This window comes from Pleurodeles waltl, chromosome 5 (genome assembly GCF_031143425.1).
Source record: "Pleurodeles waltl isolate 20211129_DDA chromosome 5, aPleWal1.hap1.20221129, whole genome shotgun sequence".
NCBI lineage: Eukaryota > Metazoa > Chordata > Amphibia > Caudata > Salamandridae > Pleurodeles > Pleurodeles waltl.
Window position 1 is genome coordinate 1,191,152,490 of NC_090444.1, and position 23,106 is coordinate 1,191,175,595.

The 23,106-nt window shown below is 45.0% G+C and overlaps 1 long non-coding RNA gene across 1 annotated transcript; it reads right to left on the minus strand.

Annotated features, from left to right (window-relative positions):
* Positions 1-202: 202 nt before the first annotated feature.
* LOC138296367 (uncharacterized) lies at positions 203-18,181 on the minus strand. The gene is made up of 2 exons (XR_011203817.1): positions 17,913-18,181; positions 203-2,079 (listed from the first exon to the last, which is right to left on the minus strand). It is a non-coding gene; the product is annotated as an uncharacterized lncRNA (long non-coding RNA).
* Positions 18,182-23,106: the final 4,925 nt, after the last annotated feature.

Consider the following 23,106-nt stretch of genomic DNA (forward strand, 5'->3'; position numbering starts at 1 on the left):
ACACTTCAGTGCACAAACTGTGAGCACTTTTTGTGAATGGAATAATAATACATTGGGACCCAGAATATAATGAAAAAACAAGCACGTTCATTGAACACACATAAACTAAGACACAGCCAAAGGAGGAATAATACTCTGGCATACGGGTCTGTTAAACTTGGAATATGTGACTTCAAAACAAATTTTCTTGGCTGAAGCAGGGTTTCGCTGATACTGAATGAAACACATTTTATTGTTATATATGTGTATTTACAATTTTATTTAACAGAAAAACGGTAGAATTATACTGACCACTAGATTTACAGTATAATTACAAAAACAGAAAATACAATCAATGAACAATGTACTGTGTACAAAATGTAGGGCATACAGGAATACCTAATGAAACAAAACATGTTGCCTAGTAAACTACCCATTATTTTATTTAATGTTTCTTAGTCGGTGATGAGAGACTGAAAAAATAAAAACTGGCGGAATACAATGACAAAATGTTAAAGCACCTCTACAAATGTTAAATTGTACTGCAAAGTAGGAATATTAATTTAACATGCTTAGTCCATTTTCTGTTTGGTAACTACAGATTCTCCAAATGAAGCTATTGAAAAGTAATATATTTAGACAACATGTGCAATTGTAAGTATTTTGATTCAAGGAGACAAATTCAAAAAGGTATTTACAGAAATAGTAAAAAGGCTTCAAGGGTGTAATGGTGCAATCAAAACTCCTGATTTCACATAAAAGTAATCATGTAATGAACGTAAACTTTTTGGCTTTTAAGGTTCTTTCTCTCTTCATCACATATTTCAAGAGGTATAGCAATTGAGAATCACAAACAAAGTAATATGTTATATTTTGTGCAGAAGAAAAGAGCACAAATCAAAATGGCTCAGGATATTTCATAAGTTTTGTACCTAGGAATTTTACGAAGTCGAACATTTAGGGACTAAGCTGAAAATATGTTTTTTCTTCTTGGCTTTTTATTTACTCGGAGTGAGCCAGGTTTATACAATGTGCTTGTTTATTGCAAGACTTCAGAGTTTCCTGGCACAAACGGTTTCTTGCACAGTTATTTCAAAACAATAAATCCTACGCCCAGAAGGAAAGGTACAATCTCGCGTGAAAATAATGCTGTCCTAGACTGCGAGAATAAATAAGAACTTTGCATCGTAAACTCAACTGTCTGCATCTTTCTGTCACAACTGTTATAAATTACCCTAAAAAAGGCCAGGGGTTGGCTCAATACGCATTTTTATGGGAATGCCCACACAATTGCAAACGAAGGGGGAAAAGCGCTTTGCTTTGTGCAGTTTGTTGTGGATGCTGGGTATGTTTGAACGGTTGTTAAGTAGAAATAAATTATTGTATGACAGTTTTCATGATAAATGTACTCAATATATAGGATAGCTGTTTATTTTCAGTAGTGATGTTGTGCAATTATTTATTGAGATTTAAAATGCATTTACAGCGTAGAGTTAGTTTGGTTCAGTTCTTCATTCCTAAGTAATTTCTCCTCTGGTTTTCATCGCAGTAGTATCTTTTCCCTTCAGTCTTTAATTTCTTGAGAACCTCATAATCTTTTATTTGGGGGGTTCAGGGTCCTTTACCGTCTGCCAATTTGTCCAATTTAGTTCATGTCTAAATGGGAGCCCACTTTCTTTTTCCCAGCTGTAGCAGGTGAAGACCCGGTCATATCAGCCAGTTTAAGAACAGAATGTGGTCCCTTGGAACCATACTGGAGCCATTGTCGCTAAGGGTGGGGTTAAGGTAGTTTGGAGCAGCGATGGTCAGTGCACTTCCATGTTGGTTCGTGAAGGTCTAGCCATCTTTTGAAGACCAAGGAGGTGTAAGCTGTCATTGCATGATGCCCATGGCCCCTTAGGAAACGTACAGGAGAGAGGTTGCGATGACAATAACAAAGAGGCCACTTGATGCGTGAAGTAGATTTCCGTGCCCTTTAGTAGTCGTATTGTACATCGGCGTTGTTACAGATGACATGGAAGTCCCCCCACTGCCCACTGTTGTGCCTGTTCCGGAGCTTCCAGCAGCAGCTGTGGTGGTAGTATTCCCCTGGCAGTAAATCTGAAACACAAAACAAATTAGACAACGAAAAATATGGATTTAAACAAAATTATCATGCATATGGTTACCAAAGGCATCACTACGGATGCTTAAACACAGAAAAGTATGGCTGTCTCCTTCTAAACACATGTATAAGTAAGAAGTAGGGTGTGTGAGTGAAAACTTTTCAAAAACCCCTCACTTATATTAGATAGGACTGGTAACCACCCATTTACCAGGACACTTGTAATGATGCCCATACACACGAGAACAAGGAAAAAAGAAAATCTCAATGTTACAGGAAAGTCAATCTACAAAAGTTTTGAACTACATCTGATCCCACTGGAGTGGTTTTAAAGTAGTAAATTAAATTCTGCTGTATGTGAAAAGTTGTATTGGCTGAATTAATGATTTAAAACATGATTTTTAGTGAGATACCTAAATAAGTTCCAGATTTTGGCAGTCAATAGTTTGGAGTCTCTGTTCCCGAAAATATGTCCTGTGGCCTATGTTTTGAAATGAAACCTTAAGGACAACGTCCTTCAATGCCCCATCATAATAAGTAGTATCAGAAAAATGGTATTTGCATGGAATCAACACGCAACACTCACAACTTTTATTTTTTAAGATAATTTGTTGATTTTTCAAAGGTACAATTCTTGAACAGAATGTTCATTAGCTAATAATGAAATTATATGCACTCTCTACAGGACACAACTGGAATACACTAAATACAGCCAACTTCTGTCACAGTTCGACAGAATTAATTTAAGTAAAGTGACAATGTACTGATGCACTGGTCATTCTAACACAAACAAATCAAATTTGGTGGTGTAAAGAGCATTTTAAGTTTCCAAAACAATATACATTGTAAAATATAACATTCCCCACAGCAATTTTGAGGCTTATGGTTATTTTCTATGTAATATTTGCATCTTTACTCCACGTCGTAAGGGACCTAAGGCCAAATGTAGCAAAGGGTTTTACCCATTCTGTGTCTATGGGAAAATGTGTTCATACATATGGCCCCTAGTTTCCAACTCCGGTGATCCATTTGACAAACAAACATGCTTTCTTAGATGCAACCACAGTTTGCTTCAGTTGTGCCACATACTCGGAGTGGCGCAAATGAGGACAGTTACTGCTTCGATTGAACCAAACAATTGGATTGAAACAACGAATGACAATGATTTATATCAATTGCCCAGGACTAAAGACATGGTAGCCTGGCAATGTGAGGTGAGATAGAAACCTTATTCTAGATATATGAATAATGGGACATCTTTTTGACAATTTTGCATAAGCACTGTGTGGAACTTTCATTGGAATGTTGCGCAAATGAGGGTGTGCAATCATTTCACCTAAATTATAGGAGGTAGTCGAAGATACATCACATGTCCTTTGATCCCCACTGGTCTCACATGACATTTGAAACAATGATCACCCATTGAACTGTTCTGAACACTTCTACTAGAACATTGGAATGTTGGAAGGCCTTTGAGGACAGAGGTATTGCATAGAGTGAATGATGGCTGGTTTATGCCTTCCACTACAACATTCCAGTGTTCCTAGTTCTGTGTCTACCTCTTTTACTTAGAAAATTCAAATCTCTGTGGGTGGAATATCTAATAGCTCTAAAGCCCTAGTGCCTTGGGCTACATTAGTTGTTACATTGACTCTCTGCGCCTATGAGCCCTACATCTCCGAGATACTCAATTTATTAAAAAGTGCAGCCTTCAGCAGTGGGCTAAAATTCTATATTAGAACATGTAATTCCATTTTAGGCATTGATGGCAAATCAGTTCACTTCAGAAGGCCATGCTAACTGGCAATAAAGTCTTGCCAGCCAATTTTCTGCTGCTTAATTTTCCTCAAAATGCTCCTTAAGATCTAATATCTCATTGCCCTTCAAACAACACTGCTTAACAATTAGATGCAGTCATTGATTTTGTTAGCTTTTCTAATCTTATTCAAATGTTCTTTAACCCCCTCCTGCTAGAAAGGGATAGCATTTTAAATACTCCAATCTGGGAACATGTTTTAAGAGTACTCAACAAAAATGTAAACTGACTGGTGTCATGCTACATGCACTATTATCTCTTGTTTATTGGTTTAATATTGTTTATCGAAAAATGTTAATAAAAACATTTCCACCAAGAAGGTACTAAACTCCTGTTCTCAGTCTGATTCTCAAACACACGCTATGTTGGTGTCAGAATGTGTTCATCTTTGACTGATATGAAGTGAACATTAGGGACTCATGGCATCTACTGTGTACACAAGAATCCGATGGTCAAAACTGTTCATTCTAAAATAATGTTTCTAGAACGTGCTGTTAAAAATAACTGGAAGGGTTGGGTGGCAGCCTCTGTCTTTTTTAGGACCAAATTGTAGGACTTTAGCAAAACTAAACCTGTGTGTTTGATGAAGAATACTTCTCTTTGCAAGCTATTAGGAGAACTGACATCCATTCCTACAGCTGTGGTTCATTCTGAACAAGAGGGTTACCCTGCTGAGATACAGAAGAGTACAAAAGACTTCCATTTTGGGTTAGATGTTTTTTCAGTGCTTAATACGAGCCAGTCATTGCAGGTGGGACCCACCAGCGCTACTTTTTGAGAACCAGCACTTATTTTCCCTCAACAGGTTGATCCAGAGAGAGACAATCACACAATAGGGAAGGTGGGAGAGAAAGGAGGAAAAATAGTGAAAAACAGATAAAGCTGGTGTTAGATCTGGCAGCTCCTGGCAGGGATTCCCCTGTTTTTTTGCTTCCCGTTTTTGATCCTATGCTGACTCATTTTTGCTGACTTTAGGACTCTGGGCACTTTACCACTGCTAACCGACACTAAAGTGCAACTGTTCCCTGTCTAAATTGTATTGGTGATTGGTTTATGCATGATTTGCATATTTGATTTACTACTAAGTAGCTAGTAAAGTGCATTATATGTGCACAGGGCCTGTAAATGAAATGCTACTAGTGGGCCTGCAGCACTGATTGTGCACCAACATGAGAAGCCCCATAAACATGTCTCAGAGCTGCTACTGCAGCTTGTGCAATTTTGAACTGGCAGTTCAATCTGTCAAGTGCTCCCACTTGCCAGTCCTAAACCTTCCCTTTTACCACATGTCAGTCACCCCTAAAGCAGGCCCAAAGCAGCCCCATGGGCAGGGTGCAGTGTATTTAAAATGTAGGGCATGTATTGGTGTGCTTTATATGTCCTGATAGTGAAATACTGCTAAACTCGGTTTCACTATTGCTAGGCCTATCTCTCCCACAGGGTAACATGGGGATTGCTTTGAAATATCTTTTAAGTGGAACTTCCCATTGGGACCAGATAGAGAATGGAGTTTGGGGTCTCTGAACTCACAATTTAAAAATACATCTTTTGGTGAAGTTGGTTTTTGAATTGTAATTTTGAAAATGCCACTTTTAGAAAGTGGACATTTTCGTGCTTAACCATTCTGTGCCTCTGCCCCTCTGCTGAATACACTTCTGGTTTAGGATGACAGTTGAGCTGTTTGTGCATTCATGCTAAACAGTCACACAAAGGGAGCTGAGGTGTGCCCTGCATAGCCTGATGGGTCTTCCTGAGCTAGAGTGGTAGGAGGAGATGACACCTGCACCTGAAAAAGGCTCACTGAGAGTCCTAACTTGACAAATGGTGCCACTCAAGTCCCTGGGCCCGTGGAAGTGCAAGCTAGTGATCTGAATGAGAAAATCCACCCATCAATGCGCCACGCCGGAAGAATCAACACAGCGCTTGCCCCCCGTTTGGAGTATCGCCACAGCGCCTGTACCACAGCTGGAGAATCTACACAGGGCTTGTTTCACCATGGTCCCATCAACACAGCACGTCTGGATTTTCCACGTATCATTCCTGGGTGGCAATTTTTCATTGACCCTGCACTGCAGTAGGTAACTGAGACTGTGTGTCTGGAAATTGCTGCATTGCCTTGCCTGCGGGGAAAAAATCAACGCATCACCTCCCTTGCTAGTAATGAACCGATGCATCATCTCACATGCGAGGAAAAAATCTATACATCACCTCCCCTGCGCAGTAAGGAACTGACACATGGCTTTCTTTTTCCGGTGCCTCACCTCCACTGTGGCCCACATCATCTTTGTTTTTGACACATCCCAGGTACTTTGTGCTAAAGAGATACATCATTGATTCTGATGGATTAACACTTGCTTAAACTTTTAAAAATAGATATTTTGACTTGTGTATGTTTTGTGTATGAATTTTCTCGTTTTGGTCTATTTTAATCAAATAAATATTGGCTATTTTTCTAAACTGGTGTGGAGTACTTTTGTGGTGTTTTCACTGTGGTAGTGTGTGTGTGTGTGTGTGTGTGTACAAATACTTTACACATTGCCTCTGGGATTAGCTTAACTGCTTGAGTCAAGCTGCCAATGGGGTGAGCAGGTGTTATCTTAGCTGTGTGACTCCCTGACTAGAGTGAGGGTTCCTACTTGGGCACGGTGCAAATCACTGGCAACTAGAGACCCCATTTCTAACAGTGGGCATCAAAAAGGAAACTGCAAGAGTGAAACAAAAAAGAAGGAAGTGTCTAGTGGTGGATTAAAGAGGCATGAAGTGGAATCAAGAAAAGGCATTTTTGGCTGTGGGCTTCTAATCAAATCTTTGGGCCCCAGGACTAATTATTTTACAAATTCAGCACTGTGTTTGTCTGACCAGCAGGCAGGCATCTATAAGGCTGCTCTGACAGATGTTTGTCCGGGTGAAAGGTGGCAGAAAATTCTTCTACGCTAGATCTTTCTACTCTATATCCTGACCTCCTTCCATTGCTTAATTAGGCCTGAGGTTTTGCTCAGAAGCCCACGGTTGGCACTATTGAAGATCGAGATGCTGAACTCCAAGTCTGGTTGCACCTCATATCTCTTTAAACCACCACCCCACCCTTCCTGCCTTTTACCTCATTCTTGCAGATTCTTTTTCAATCTTTCTTTCTCCATTTGTCACTACTTTCCCATATTTGTCTTTCTCATTCTTCCGTCTTTTATGTTTTTGTCTCTCTCTCTCTCTCTCCCTCTCGCTCTCTCTCTCTCTCTCTGGATCAAAGTCTGTTGAGGAAAATTGAACGCCAGTCCTCACAAATGGATGCCAGTGGGCCACACCTGCAACCACTGGCTCAAACTAAGCACTGCCTCTTTCATCATTTGTATAGCAGATTCCTCATGGGTTTTCTGCTTTTTGAAGTAAAACATGTGAAAAGAGACCCTTTAATATTGTGGATGTTTTGAGACGGTATGCTGAGGCAAATATCCAGTTCTTCTGGTTTGCCCATTGCTTTGTGGATTTTGCAGTATGTGACTCTAACACTTGCTCGAAGCAAGGTGGTAACAACTGTGAAGAAGACAATGGGTATCAGTGCTTAATTTGTATTGAAAAAAAAATACAAAATGCCGGTGCCTCAAGCTCTGCATTACAGCCAGTGGCCAGTGTAATTAAACAACGGTGCGCTGACTACTAAGGCTGGTACCCTGTAAATACACCACCAGACATTCCCTGCCCCTTTTTCTCGCTCTTACGGGCTTCTCCCTTTGTGAAGGTTTTGCTGTCTTTCTCTTCTTCTGTCTTTCTGATCTATGTGTTGTTCCCTCTCTTGCCCATTAAAATATCTGGTGCGGGGAAATCAGTGCTTTTTCTTGTCTGTGGTGGACATTCCACACAACCAGATAAAAATGAGTTTTACTGGGTCCAGTTGGCTTACATGAGGGGTTGATAAGACTGGACAGATCCTTCACAATTGCAATTTAACACTTGTCCAACAACATCTTCAGGTCCCTTTGAAAAATACCTCTCAAAGGGATGGCTGGGATCCGGTAAACATTTATGAACCACAGAGCATGGGGCACACCTGATGCAGAACACAAAGTGTATCGGGTAATTTAAGACTCTAGACTTGAATACTAGATCCAGAGATTCTGAGTAAAGAAGCCTCACCCATGTAAAGTGGAATGCTTCATCAGTGGCATTCTCACTCCACACTGGTAAGGTGGTACTACAAGGGTGGATCAGAGCGACTTGTTGAGGGCTGTACCATCTTTTTAAGGCCAGCACACATGTGTATTTAAAATTACCATGAGTTATTATAAGCCAGATAGGAAATAATAATCACTTGAAAGGTGATCGTTAGGGGTCATTTATAGAAATATTGCTTTCAAAACGTGCATTTTGAAGCCCACTGGTCTAGTAAAGCTGGTCTAAACCTAGTTTGAATTAAAAGATCGTATTTTGCAGGTATGGGGGTGTTGGTTTTCTTCCAAGCAATAGTACACTATAGGAGGCAACATAATGGGGGTTATTCTAACTTTGGAGGAGGTGTTAATCCGTCCCAAAAGTGACGGAAAAGTGACAGATTTACCACCAGCTGTATTACGAGTCCATTATATCCTATGGAACTCGTAATACGGCTGGTGGTATATCCGTCACTTTACCGTCACTTTTGGGACGGATTAACACTCCTCCAAAGTTAGAATAACCCCCAATGTCTTCGAAAGTACACTGGGCTATTAGAATTGCCCAAATCTCATTGGAAATTTAGATATTTATACAGAGAAGGGCGAAGGGGGTTCTCCTGAATAATACTTTCAGAAAAACAAGTGCCAGGCTGCATACTTTAATATTTATTTTCACTAATGTCCCTCAGCTCTGCTCAACTATTTTTCCTTTTTTTAATCATTTCTCTTCTGCTCACTCATCCTAAATGTTGGGTTTTTCTTAACTCTCTTCTCCTTCTGATTATCCCCCTATTAGAGGTGGAGATAAAAAATATGACTCTGATTAAGATTCTCTAAAACAGAGAGGTGGGAGACATGGAAAATAGTACTGAAAAGGAGGAGCAAAGCTAGAGACAGCTTGGTGGTTTTGGTGTTTTTGGGTGTCAGGGAAATACGCCTACCAAATGGACTCATGGGTTCCTAATCTTTCTTTAAAAGTATAACAGCAGTACAATAAAAGAACCAAAATACCTGGAATGGGTAAGACATGAAAAAGAAGACCAGTTTAAAGCTAAGCCCTAGACACCATACAGGAAGTCTACGTATTTGAGGTAAAGAATGCTTGAACCAGCATGGAGCTTCAGATCTGGATATCCGTGTGAACCCTGGGAGATATAGAAGATGCTAGACAGGCTCAAACAAAGGCAATAATGCATAAAGATGTGGACCCCCTACAAAATAGTGTGACTGCCCATCTCACAGATGTGCAAGGACAGAGTCTAAATGGAGGGGTGGGAGTCTCGTGCAAAGATGGGAACTATGTTACACCCCTCATCTACAAACAGAGCATTTGATATGTGGGTGCTCTTGCTCTAAAAGGGCCAGAGCCAATTTTTGTCAACCCTTTTTTTCCAGTATACTTTTTTAGGTCTTGCCTAGGCAGCGCATGCGCTGTCTCTTTGAGACATTCTGTATTCACTCCTTCGGCTTACAGCTCGGCCATCGCTTTTGATTTGTTAATGCCCACATTGTTCAGAAAAGCTTGCTTCCATGTGGTTTTGCTTTGTTATTTGTCCCCCCTCTGACTTTGCTCCATCCCATGGAGGAAGGGCCTATTACTTGTATCCTTTCACTTTAGTGTATTTCCCTTTGTGTATGTACACTATTTGTTTCGTTACAGAGTTCCCATGTTTTTGGCAGGTTCTGTTTTTCTTATGTCGTGTTACTAAAGCTTGTCCGAGATGCGTTTTAAGCTGGGCTTTTTACAATGTACTTTATTTGTTTAGCAAGGCTTTTCTGTGCTGACGGTGATTGTTAGACATCGTTTTTTACATTGGCTTATTTTTTTAGCCATATTTTTTTAGCACTTGTGCCCTGGTAGGGAACAAACCTCATTACCCTAAACCAGCCCACCCATTCATTGCCTTTGAACCTCCAGTATAACTCCATACATTGCTTGGTGTGTGAACATAATATTTATTGACCAGTGACTCATTCGAGCCAGCAGGTAATCTCTGTCCATGTCGCCTCTTCCCCCTCAACATAAAAAAAGAGCGCTGCTTTCACGTCACATGACTGCACTTCCTCCCCACCCCTTTACCTTCTTCTCCTCCCACTTTATCCGGCCATGCCATGTCACCTGACACCTCTGCCCCGGGCACCACCACTTCCCTGGGGCTGAATTTGAAATTTATATGGGTGGGCCATATGGCCACCCTGCAGTCGCAGGGACTGCCACCTCCCTGGGGCTGAAAAAAAGGAAGGGGTTCCGTCACTGACCCCCAGCCCCTGGGACCACAACATCCCTGAGGCTAACTTAAACATTGGAGAGGGACCGCTAGAACCCCCTCCTGGAGCCAATAATGGACCTGGGGACTGACACTCCCCAGGACTGGCTCTCGATATGTCCCGGGATGCCCACCCGCAGGACATAGCTATTTGCTCTGACTTGGCAGGAGCTTTGACAGCTCCTGCCAAGTCGGAGCAAGCACTTTACTTCCAATGGGTGAGAGCTGTAAAAGTGCCCTTGCCCGCTGGAAGCAGAGGTTTCATCTCCTTCCCTGGCCGCAGACATGTGGGCAGGGAAAGTAATGAAACTATTGCTCTTGTACACAGCAAGGTGCATGTTTAGCAGCTCCCTGTGTGTAAGAGCAATACCTGCCCTGGAGTCCCATGTGTTTCCCTTTAAATTGCTACAAGTATGCAAATGTGCAAATCACCTGCAAGCTCTGCCTGCTTGGCCCTGCCCTGTCCACCTCAGTAGTATGAAAAGTGTGCCACACTGTCCACCTTAGTAGTATGCAAAGGTCTTCCTGCCTTTTGCCAGAATGATGTACAGCTTAACAAGAGGCCCCCCGGTGTGTTTCATGCAAATTTTGGTGTTGTGTTCTTGATGCCAAGGAATATGAGGACTTGCTTCAAATAGATCAGAGGAAGGGCCCTGCTTTGGTGGAGATTTACATCTTTGTAGTCTTGTTGGCCTCTCTATAGCAGTGTTTCTGTTATCACAGAATTCTGGAGAAAGACACATGAGAAACAATTACATTGCAAAATGCACACAAGCAGCTATAACACGTACCCTAAGGTAACTATAACTCACCCCTTGCCATGCACTGCTAATTACCCTAGATATTACAGCACTCATGACAACTTCTATAATGTTATTAAAAATATAAATGAAGCATTAGCATCAAATTAATAAAGGAAAAACTGAGCATGGTGGGAGCGCGAGTTATAATTACCTTAAGGCGCATATTATAGTTACTTTAAATACCTATAGCTATTGAATTGCTAAGGTTTTGTACGAGTAAATTCAGGGCCTAACTATAGCGTGCCTGCTACCTTTGTTTTTTTCAGTCCATATATATATATATATGTATATATATATATATGTATTTTTTTTTTTACGTAACAAGTGGCATCTCATGCATAGACTTGTGACTTTAGTGTGCCTTGTTTACTTCTCTGGCTGCTTGCACCAGTGTTATTACACTTGCAATGTTAACGTTTTACTGCTGCTTTCATGCCTGTACTATGATTGCCTCTAACATGTGATGAACAGGGACCTGGTGCAGTCGTGTCTACTCATCCTCCTTGCATTGGCTTTCAGGTTTTAATCCGATTGCTCCAACAGTTGCCTCGCTTCTATTCCCCTGGCTATTTCTAATTTGATTGCTATGTGCTGTATGCCAACTGCAGTGAACCAACTGCTGAGATTTCACCACAGCCCAAGTGGAGCGATAACAGTACATTTCTTAATTTGGTTCTGTGTCCTTGTGAGCCATAGCTTCATATTCCAGAGCTTTTGTGACTTTTTTATAACTCTAGTCCAAACTTCTAACCACAGATACAGATTGGTCTAATGGGGAATTCAGTGTGCTTTGGGTTTCCATTTGTGCAGATCGTCTTAATTTGGTACTGTAGTCCGAATTCTTTCATTGAAGTAATCCAAAATGTTGACTTCAAGACACATTGGTTAGCAAAAGGAAAACCTGTGCTGGAACATGATCATCCAGTAAGGAGGCTGTATCATATACAGTCTGTGTCTACCTCCTCACCTTGGGGTCTTTCTCCTTGGCGGAGCACTTGAAATTTTATGACTATGGTAAGTTATTTCTGGGTCTCTCTTGCCTATTCCTGCCTCCCATCCGTGTACGCACTGTCTCCAGCCAGTGGCGTAACGAATCTTGAGGGGGGCCCCTGCAAAAGTACATGGAAGGGCCACTTTTCCCTGCCCACCACCTATCTCATTTGCTGAGGGGCCCCCTGGAGCTCGCCCACCTCCCAGCAACCCAAGGGCTTCTGTTACGCCACTGTCTCCAGCATAGTGCTTGGTCATTGTCTTCTCCTGCCCTCCCTCAGAGTCTGCAGTGCGAGACCTTCTGTACGGCAGCGACTTCAACCCCCAAATGCTGCGACCACCCAGCAGTGAGCTTCATTTAGTCTGCAGAGCCAGTGCGGAGACTTTGTGTGACCATTGCTTACTAATTACATATGGCGTTGGTGTACGTGATTGTAAAACCATCTGAACTCTGCTTTCTACTTGACCTGCATTATGTGAAGCCAACCATGCCTCCCATGGCTCCTTATAGGTACTGCTCACCCTGGGGTACCAAGCTCGAGATCATGAAGGGTTACACCGCATCCAGAGCTTGTTTCTACTTTGCTAGGGGCCTCAGTAGGGTGTACATAATCTAGAATGCTGATTCAATCATACTCATAACAAAAAAACATTCTGTACACCACATAACACAAACAGTCTACACCATTGGTTCCCAACCTGTGGTGTGCGGGCCCCCAGGGGTCCATGAAGCCTCCTCAGGGGATCCATTACTGCTTAGAAAATTAACGAATATTAACAGATGAATAAAATGTATATAATAACATGGCTAAATGTAGAATTGAAAATGTTAAATGTACTGTAAATTTCAATGAATATGAAAGTGGAGGCTAAATGTTAAATTAGTAACCTCTGATTGATTTGTGGGAGCAGTGCAGGTGCATCAAACAGAATATAGTATGGCCAATGTGTGGCTTCAATTAAATTTAGAAAAGCTCCAACCTTCTCATTAAAATTATTTATTTATATTTTATTTGTTTGCAAATTAAATAAAATGTGTTATCATTTGCGTATATGTTTGATGGAATGCTTATTTCTGTATTTTTGTGTATTGTTGTGCAATTTAAATCATTGGCAATGTTTAGGCCTAGGACCCTAGCTTCCAGTAATGACTCAGTGAGGGTCCGCGGATTCCAGTAATGATTCAGTGAGGGTCCGCGGATTCCAGTAATGATTCAGTGGGTGTCCCCACGGTCCAATAATGATAAAGAGGGGTTCCAAGCAGTCAAAGGGTACACAACCACTGCTCTACACTTACTATCCACACTACTGTAGAATAGAGACAACAACAAAAGAACCAATCGCAAAGGCATGACCTAGTGGCGTTGCCAATGCTTGTTTCTTTGACCATCCACCTAAAAAAAGTATCAAACAGCTTTTTGTTTTACTCATTACTTTATACTGGCACACCATGAAGTTAAAAAATGAGAAATATAACTCCTTCAACTGCATCCTTTGAGAACTGTGGAAAGAAAGTGAATGAGCTGCCTCCCTCTTTCAACCCCTCCTTGAGCCCTCCCTCACACCACCACCACCCTCCCTTCTCCGTGAAGCTCGAGCACCCGCTACCTCCGCTGCATTTTGGATTATTTTCAGCTTGGTCAGTATGACTTTGGGGGGGGTATTAGCTTCAGATTTCCCGACAATCACGCTGGCATATGATGTTAAAATAATGTATGACAACCAGGCTGCACGAGAGGGGCTTAAGAGGCAGTGAAAAGTGAGAGCAGTGCGGATTGGTGGGTGTACCAAGAGAGAGCAAGCGCATTATTTTGTGAACTAACCATCATTTTTGGTGTCTTCCTAAACAGAGAGCGGGAGAGAGTGTGCGTGCGTTTTTGTCTGTGTGTGTAAAAAAATCCCAGGTGACATACGACAGACACCTCACCATACCAGACGAAAAACATCTGCTTCAAACTATCACAAAATATATTTATTAAGAGGGTTGGAACACCCCACACCAACTTCTCCTTTCTACCTGCCCATCCCCCCCCCCCCCCCCCCCCCCCCCCCCCCCATCTCCCCCCCACGAGCTACGCCGGTACCGCATGCAGCAGCCCTCTGTACATTGAAGTGCCTTCGCCCGATCCCCGTATTTTGTGGAACTTCCGAGGGCAGTTCCTTCCTTCAGATGGCGCCTTTTCTCCAAGGCTGCTCCCCGAACCGACTTCCTACGAATTTGTGACGCTAGAGCTACGTTTTCAACTGAACTGACGACTTCAACTGAATACTAACGGCCCGGGATTATATAAACAGAGCGTAATTTGTGCCAGTGCTTGCAGGTGCTGGCCACGGACATAGATTTCAGGAATCTCGGATTTGTACTGATTTTCAGGCTTCGTCCCAGTGCAGGCGAGAGGCCGGTGGAAAGTGTAGGAAGAAGGGGGTAAGACTGATAGGAAAACATGGGAAGAAAGCAGGGATGAAAAGGAACCTGCAAGATAGCGAAGAGTGTGTTCGCGGAGGTTGATAGCAAAGAGGCTTGAGGTGAAATAAAAACTGAACTGATTTGGTATTTCACAACCTCGACACCTGGCAGCGAAGGCTCGGTCTCCTGACAAAGCCGGTAGGTACCTCCCACCCAGCTGGGCCTGGTGACACGGAACCGGTACGGTCCACTGAGGGCATCTCTCACGTAAATACTCCTAGCATATGTTCGAAAAACTCCGAGTGAGGCCCGGGCCGCAGACGCGTGTTATGCCCAACCCCGCCCTATACCCATAGATCCAGCAAGATCTACCCTCTCCTCTTGGAATGTCCGGGTGTCTGTTGGCAGATCCGGGTATGACGAGGACAGTCAGCACTCTCTGCTTTTCACTGTGTTCTGGCTGTTCTTGGAACCCTGCTTCACTGCCACCGGGACTGTGCAGGGAAGGAATGAGACTGCGGAGGGTGGGGGGGGGGGGGGGGGGGGGGGGGGGTTGGAGGGGGCGGGCACTACAACATGGGAATATCTAGCTCCTTCCGAGTAAATTATATTCGACTCAGAAGTTTTTAAAATGCAGCATCTGTCTCTACGTTTTTAGAATTTGGCCAGAAAGATGAGTCCACTCTCGAAACTGGATGCAGACGGTTACACGCACGCGATGCGCGTGCTTCGTGCGCTGTGGCACTGGTGGTACAATACATTCCGGGCTGCGTTTGCTTCCAGTCCCAGCCCAGCGCTCTGGTCCAACCGGACATGTCATTAAGTGGCATGCTAGGGACTGGCACGCGCTGGTATGGTTTCTGAAAGGATGGGCAGATTCTCTGGACTTTGTTCTTCACCTCTCACCCCGAGGAGAGTCTGTAAACTCGTGCTTACCAGTCCCGCTGATACCGTGTCTTCCAGGCGCTATGGTGCCTTACTATTGACATGATGTGTACAAAAGGTGGTATTCGACTGTAACTTGAATTACAGTAGTGCGCGTACTCTCTGTGTGCTCCTGATAAGTGCCGGTACTCCCCCATTAAATGTATTGCAGAATTGATGAGAAGTGCAGGTACTCCCCCTTCCAATTTAAAGAAGCGCATGTGGTCAGTACCGGACAGTACCTGCCCACTTAAAGCACTGGCGCCTCTATCAATAGTTTGGTGACAACCAGAGCGTATTTTGTGCCGGTGGTTGTCTATAGGCGGCGGACACCAGCACTCGTTTTGGAGGACCCAAACGTAGCATTCAGCCTCGGACTTCCACCCACAGCAGGAGAGAGAAAGTCAGAGGGCGTCGGATGGAAAGGAGGACGGGACGCGGCAACACAGGATAACTCGGGTTTGAAAAGTAACCTGCAAGAGTGAAACAGAGAGGGAAACTGTCGTGGGACTGAAGGGAGATGCTTGGGCGGGAATGAGAAGTAGGCGCCCTCGTGTTTCCCGGTAGGTTGAGTGGAAACCGCTCTTTCAACCAGCAGCAGAGGGAACTGCTTGTTAAAACACTGAGCACCTAGAAGTTTCACGCGAGTTTAGTCGGAATGCCAGTCGTTCGCAATCTCTTTGGTTCTTCACCGTTAGACTATTGTGGTGTGAAGGTCTTGTAGGCGTGTGCCTCACCGCAAACGTCGAAGCTTTATTTCAGCTGCTGTTCTCCTCTGAGCTGAGAGGAAAAAGTACAATCACAGCTAGTGTCAGGGGTGTAACCGCCTCATGCGGCGAGTGAGCGATGCCACCCGCCTCTGGAAAGTAAACAAACCAATCTCTCCTAAGATATGATGATATAAAATGTAATATTACCTTAGACTTCACTGTGGAAAGATAATGGACTTCAAGAGAAGATGTAAGAGGGCGGGAGAAATAAAGCCCACGGTGTGAGTTGTTGATGTACAAGATGAGAAACAAGTGAATGCAACAGATGTTCTTTCAACCGCCAAAGTTACCAGGCAGATACGTCGTACGGGGAGGGAGCGGGTCAAGAAAGAAAAATGAAGTATTTAAGAAAAAGCGATGCGGCGAGTAAGCGCGAAAGGAGGGCTCAGTGAGAAACCGGGAGGAGATGGGAAGCGAGGGTATACGAAATAAAGGAAGGGAAATGTAGGGTGGGTGGGGAGGGAGGAATTGGGGAGAGGAGAGGGCGTTAAGTACACATGCTCAACAGCAAATGAAACACTGCTCCAACCGAGCACGCCTAAATAGAGTAGCGCCAGATGACGCGCTTAGAAACCCGGCACATGGGGATTTAAGCTATAAAAATGAAGCTATGATACATTAGAAAGCATAAAAACGAATGTATTCCAGTGAGTGTATCAAAATAATTTGTAAGTAGCGAGAGAAAAACCTACAGAAGTGTAGAAAGTTATGAGATACAAATATTTTGGGGTGAGGGGGTTAGAGGAACCTGGACGAGTGACATATCATTTCTTCTATGGAAGTAGCCTTTGAAATCTCCTCTAAAAAGAACCTGCTCAGCATTCTTCAGGGCGGCATTATGAACACAAGTCATGGAGGGGACACAACAATGGGCCCCGTTGTTTAAACCGAAGCTCTACCACCAGATGCTCACCTGACACCGGACTCTGAGGGGCCATATATCAGATTATCGCTATCAAGCGCGCGCCAGCGTCTGGGAACAGCCGGAGCAGGGCGGTGTGTGTTGGGGGGGGGGGGGAGGTGGTCAGAAAACGGGGGCAGCAGGAGCAGGGCTGTGTGTGTGTTGGGGGGGAGGTAGTGGGGTGGCGCGCGCAGAAAACGGGGGCACTGGCATTCGCCTCTCGACTCTGGAGCGGTTGATATTTCCGTAGAAAATAAGTTATACCATGAGGAGATGTCCACATTTTCTACTGAAAAGGAGAGAATATAAATGCTGGGTTTACGCGTTTTACTGATATTCTAAAATAAATAGAACTAAAAAGAGCCTCTTCCCCCAAAAAGGGGAGGTGGGCTACCATTTCAGCGCTAACTAACACACGTGCATGTATAAATAAACAACTGGACCCCTTGTCTTCGTCGTCACCGTTTTGCTGAATTCGATGTTTGTGTTTTATTTAGTTTATTTGTGCGGTGCCTGGTAGGTGTTACAGGCACGCACGGCCCTCTCCGTATTTTGTCAAGAAATGCTCCCTGGTCTCGTAGTTGATTGGGGTGTAGCAGGCTCCTCACGCCCCTTGGCCCCGGTGACACTGCACTTGCTGCACCCTTGATAACTACGCCCTGTGCAAGTGTGGCGTCTTCTCCAATTTCCAGGTACAGAGAATACTCTGTACATTTTGGCAAGAAATAATAGCCCCCCCCCCCCCCACCACCGCCCACGCCCCCCCTACCCCTACACACCGCGACCCCCTCCCTTGCGCTCACCTGCGTGGGAAGCAGGGCGGCCAGCGCCAGGACTGCGAGGCACAGGACCAGTAATTTCCTCATGGCTCCGGGTGTTGCCGAGCTCCGCTGGGATTGACTGGTCTGAGGTGTCGGTCTCCGGTGCGATGCGTGTGCCTCAGTGCGGACGAGATGGATGAATGACTCTGTCTCGGGGTTTTATGTGAGGGAGCAACACCGGGAGCTCTGACGCGCGGACTGCCTCCCTCTCGTCACTCCCCTCAGCCCTTTGCAATGCAAATGTCGTTACCAACGCACGACACTCCACCCCCGAACCCACCCTGTCAACTTCTATGCCAGGAGCACCGACCCAACGCCCTGCCAGTTATTACCTCACGCCTCCTAAATCCGCAATTATATTAGTCTGTTTATTAACCCTTTGCACCTCACACGAGAACCCACGGTCCTCTCCTCCCTCTTTAAAGCTCCTGCTTAAGATCCTAGTTCAGACATTTCGCCCCTATATTCTCCCCAAATCCAAAAATTGATGCTCCACCCGAACTTCTCTCACCCCACCCTCCACTTCAATGTCTACCTCCCTCATCCACCTACACAGCCCACCCCCCACTCACCCACCTCACGTCACGCAAACTATCCATGCACTTCCCTTCATTCCAGTTTTCCGGCACCCTCTCCTCCCCACCCTCTTCCCATCAGTGTCAGAATGGGAAGACAAATTGGCCCCAGAACCAAATAAATAGTGGCCCATATTTGCCAATCACAACCTTTGGCAAATCACTGGTGTCTAACATCAGGGCTTATTTAGGGGAGAAATGTGTAGTACATTATGCTTTTCAAAGTTTCAAAGGCCAGTAGCACCATCCAAGACTGGAAACATCGTTATTCCATTACAGAACACCAACACGTCTTCTGCCACATGCCTTCAGGTCAATAAGGCCCTCACCATCAGGTCTCTGAATCATTGCTCTCTCTTACATCCCCAAACCCTTGCTCCCCTTAGTGCTCTGGATCCCCTGTCAGGATCTCAAGCTCCTGGTCATCCTCAGCCACTTCTAACCAACATGGCCTCGGAGGTTCACACTCATCCTCAGGTCTGTAGGCTTCTGCTCACCTCAAGACCCCGTGCGTTCCCTAAGAGTCGGTCCCTAAACTAACAACTAACCAATAGAACCCTTAAGCTCATTTTCACTGTTTGGTCCCTCGTGAGTCCTGCTCAGGCTCAGATCTCTGAGGCTCCAGCTCACTCTCAGGTGGATTTGTCCTCGCCACAGTCCCCCGCATCCACCGCACCACCTCCGGCGGCAGATCCTTCTCCCACCTCGCCGCCAAGACCTGGAACTCCCTCCACACAAACCTACGCAAGACCCAGGACTTCCTAACTTTCAGAAAGCACCTCAAGTCATGGCTTTTTGAGCAGTAAACGGCAACCCTCCCTCCAGCGCCTTGAGACCCTAATGGGTGAGTAGTGTGCTTAATAAAAAAAATGTGATTGATTGATTGATTTGGATTCCAGCTCATCCTCAGTTTACACACAGACTCAGTAGGTCTTGTTCACTCATACCTAAAATTAAATGGATTTTGGTCCTTGTGAGTAGTTTGAGTTCTGCAGTCTTCCAAAGGTGAGCAGGGACGTGGATGGATCTTGTGCTGGATAAAAGTGGACAGTCCAAGAGCCTATTTCTGGAGGAAGTGTTAAAACCAGAGGAGAATCCACTTGTGGTGTTTCTTTTACCGTACTATCCATTTTTGAAGGAAACTCCATTGGTGGGTACTGCTTTGGAATCACCACTTTCTCTAGGTACCGTTAACTTCTAAATCAAACCATAGACTACTGGACTGTCAGAGAACTAAGGCGTGTGTATGAGGCACTAATCCAACTATTCCTTATTCTCACTGCCCAGGAATCTTCTGATATCCTCTTCGCCATGCACCCTTTGTTTCAGAATTCGCTGTTCAGTCTTTTCCTCCCTTTGCTATCTCCTTTTCTTTTCACTTTTGTTTCCCATTCTTCACACTCTCTTTATTCTGATCTATCATTCAGCCCTTCTCTCCACTCAATATTTCCTCTCCCCTGCTCTGTCTCTCCCATGTCGCTCATTTCCATTTGGCTCTATCTCATTTCCTTTTTCTCTCGCCTCTCCCCTTTCACTGCAGGATGGAGGGTGATTTTTTTACAGCAGCACTACCAAAAAAGGTGTTTTCTGTTTATCTGTTTCTATTCAGATTTTTTTTTCATTTGCAAAGTTATTTTAAACTTTGGCAGTTCTTTGTGTTTTTTCTCTCATTCCATTGCACGGTATTTGAAGAACACTCCCAATCTCAATCCGAGGAAACTGGCAACAGGCACCTGTGGCTTGTCTATCTGATTGTTGTGATCTGCTGTGCAGGACAAAAGACTCCTCCCCACACCACATTCCGTGCTTAAAAGATGCCCTGCCCTCAAAGGCTCACAATCGCCTTCTGAGACCAGGGATGCAAGGGGGTGCAAGACATGATGTACGTCCTCCTGCTGCCCAATTGGCATTCTGCAAATAACAATTAACCAGTCTATTCATGGCTTGCTCAGACTGCCTGAAGGTGCAGCAGTCGATTTGTTAGAAAAATCAAGTCCTGGTATGTTGAGCTGCTTTATCCACAGATGGAGAAAAAAGCCCACTAGCTCTCCTCTGCCACTGGCCCCTCGGGCACTGTCCGAATGTCCGGCCTGCCAATCTAACCCTGCTTCCCATAGTTCATTCATTCATCCATCTCGCCCACCCAGATTACTTTAATCCACTTCAATAAACTCCCTCTCCAGTTCCCTCAAAGCTCACCTCATAGCTTTCGCCTCAGTCACCGACCTTAAAGGGGCCATTCAGTGAAAAAAAAAAGTTCTCCGTATGAAGATTGGCATCTTATCACCACAAATAGGCATTCTAAAGTGTTCCTTCCTTTGATGATGTTCCCTTGGGTTCTGAAACATGCTGGGACACCATTCTCAGGATGTTCCCCTTAAACTCTCCGCCTTCCACATTGATCAATCTCTTCTCCACCCTCACACAGCCTCTTCTCCCCTCTCTATTGCAACATAGATGCCACACAGCTGAAGATTCATATTTGTAGCATTAGGGCCTGATTAAGGATATCAATGGGAAGAAGCAGAGGGTGCGGAACTGTGAGAGGGAGACAGGCAGAATGAAGTGGATGGGAAATCCTGAGGGGTGAGAAGGGAATAAATGGACGGCCAGAAAAGGAAATGGAGGCCAAAGGATAGAAGGGAGAATATATGTTAGAACACAGGCACTTTTATACATTTTCTCAGGGGCCAAAAGGTGCGGTTGGGGTGTGATGAAGGGCCACGTTGCTACCGGCAGTGAGTGAAGGTAGAAAAAAATTGTGTTTATAGGGGTAGACTGTTACTCATGATGCACATTTTTGGAGTTCAGTTCCATTCCACTCTCCTGAAAATTAGGGTCCCAATCTCTTTAAGGGATAAAGATCTCTCTAGACATTAAGGGCCTGATTACGACCTTGGCGGAGAGGATCACTCCATCCCAAATGTGACAGATATCCTGCCAGCCATATTACAATTTCCATTACCTCCCGTCCCACTCCCTCGCCTTCCTTTTAACCAATGAGGCCTCCCGCCTCCCCCCTAGACCCTCCCTTCCCCTTTCAAAACCCCCCCCCACCCTTATCCCCTCCTGTTCTTTTGTCTAGCCCACGCTAGACGTATCTCTTTCCCTTTTCTTACCTGCACGGCGGGGCCTGGAGGTCGTCGAAGGAGGCGCTCCTCGGGACGCGGAGCTCCGCGAGGAGTGCTACGGCTGGGTCGCGTCTTGAACGAGCAGCATGGCTGCTGGAGAGGCGTGTACTGGGGGCGGGCTGACGGGGTCAGCCGGTCCTCTGTGGCTGGGGCGTTGGTTTCCGGGTTTCCGCGCCGCGGAGCCGCGAGGAACCGAGAAACTTCGATTTTTGTGTTGCTTCCAGGTAGGACGGGCGTTCGGCCCGTGGTTTTTATGAAATGTTACAAGGAGGTTGACCTTTTTAAGGATTGGTGGAGCCCTGTTGGGGGAGGACCGGGGTCCTTTATATAGGGTAGTTTTTTGGGATGGAAGTCAGTGTTTTTTGATGGTTTACCATGCCTAAAGCTCCAGCAAAGAGACGTAGGATTGTCTCTTCTTCCTCCTCGGAGGAGGGAGGTGAGGATAGCAGTGCTCTTCCTGAGAACCCACAGGTACCTGACAGGGGTACTCCCCTCATGTCTAGAGAGGAAGTGCAGGATATGATTGAGGTAGCTGTTACCAGGGCACTGCAAGCCGGCGTGGCCAGGTCTGGTCAGCCTAAGCGTGCGCACTCATCGGTAGCAGCAAGGAAATCCTCATCAGAGAGTGAGGATGAGGCCCCATCAACGTCATCTGGGGGGAAATATGTTTCCAGAGAAGAAATGTGGGAAGTGATGGCACATGTTCGGGACAATTTGGGTTTCCCAGTGTTTCAACCTACAACCTCGGATTCTCATTTATTTCCTCAATATCAGACACCTTCAAAGTTTGCCATGCCTTTCCAGGGACCTGTGAAGGATATGGTGTTTCGTGAGTGGAAGGATGTGGAGAAGGCTCAAGTTCCACGATTCCTTCAGAAACTTTACTTACTTGAGGGTGAGGAGGTTTTGCCTCCTTCAATACGCCTGGACTCTATTTTGGCCACTCTAATTGGCAAAACGGCAGTCAATCCGGAGGATTGTGTGCCTACGGATGCCACAGACCGTAAAGTGGATTCAGGTCTTAAGAGGGCTTTTGCTGCGGAGAATCTGGCGCTGAAGGCAGGGATTTATTCTGCTTATGCGTCACAGTCATTGGTTCAAGACTTTGATAAACTGGCAGTAGCTGTACAGGAAGGGGCGGAATGTTCAGAGCTCCTGGCTGGTATGGAGCAGCAGGCCAGATTGTTGGCTGATGTGTCTTCTGATGTGGTCCGTACTTCGGCTCTGGCTTCTGGGTCTTTGATTGGGGCTCGTAGGTCTCTCTGGTTGCGTTCCTGGAAGGCTGATCCAGGGGAGAAGGCGGCCTTGTTGAGACTGCCGCTTGAAGGCCGTAACCTGTTTGGAGAGCAATTGCCGTCCATGCTTTCCAAGGCATTTAAGGAGAGGAAGCATGCCTTACCTTATAAAGGGGGTTCTTCTTCGGGTAAAGGGTGGAAGAAGCATTCCAGATCTTCTCCTACTAGGGATGCT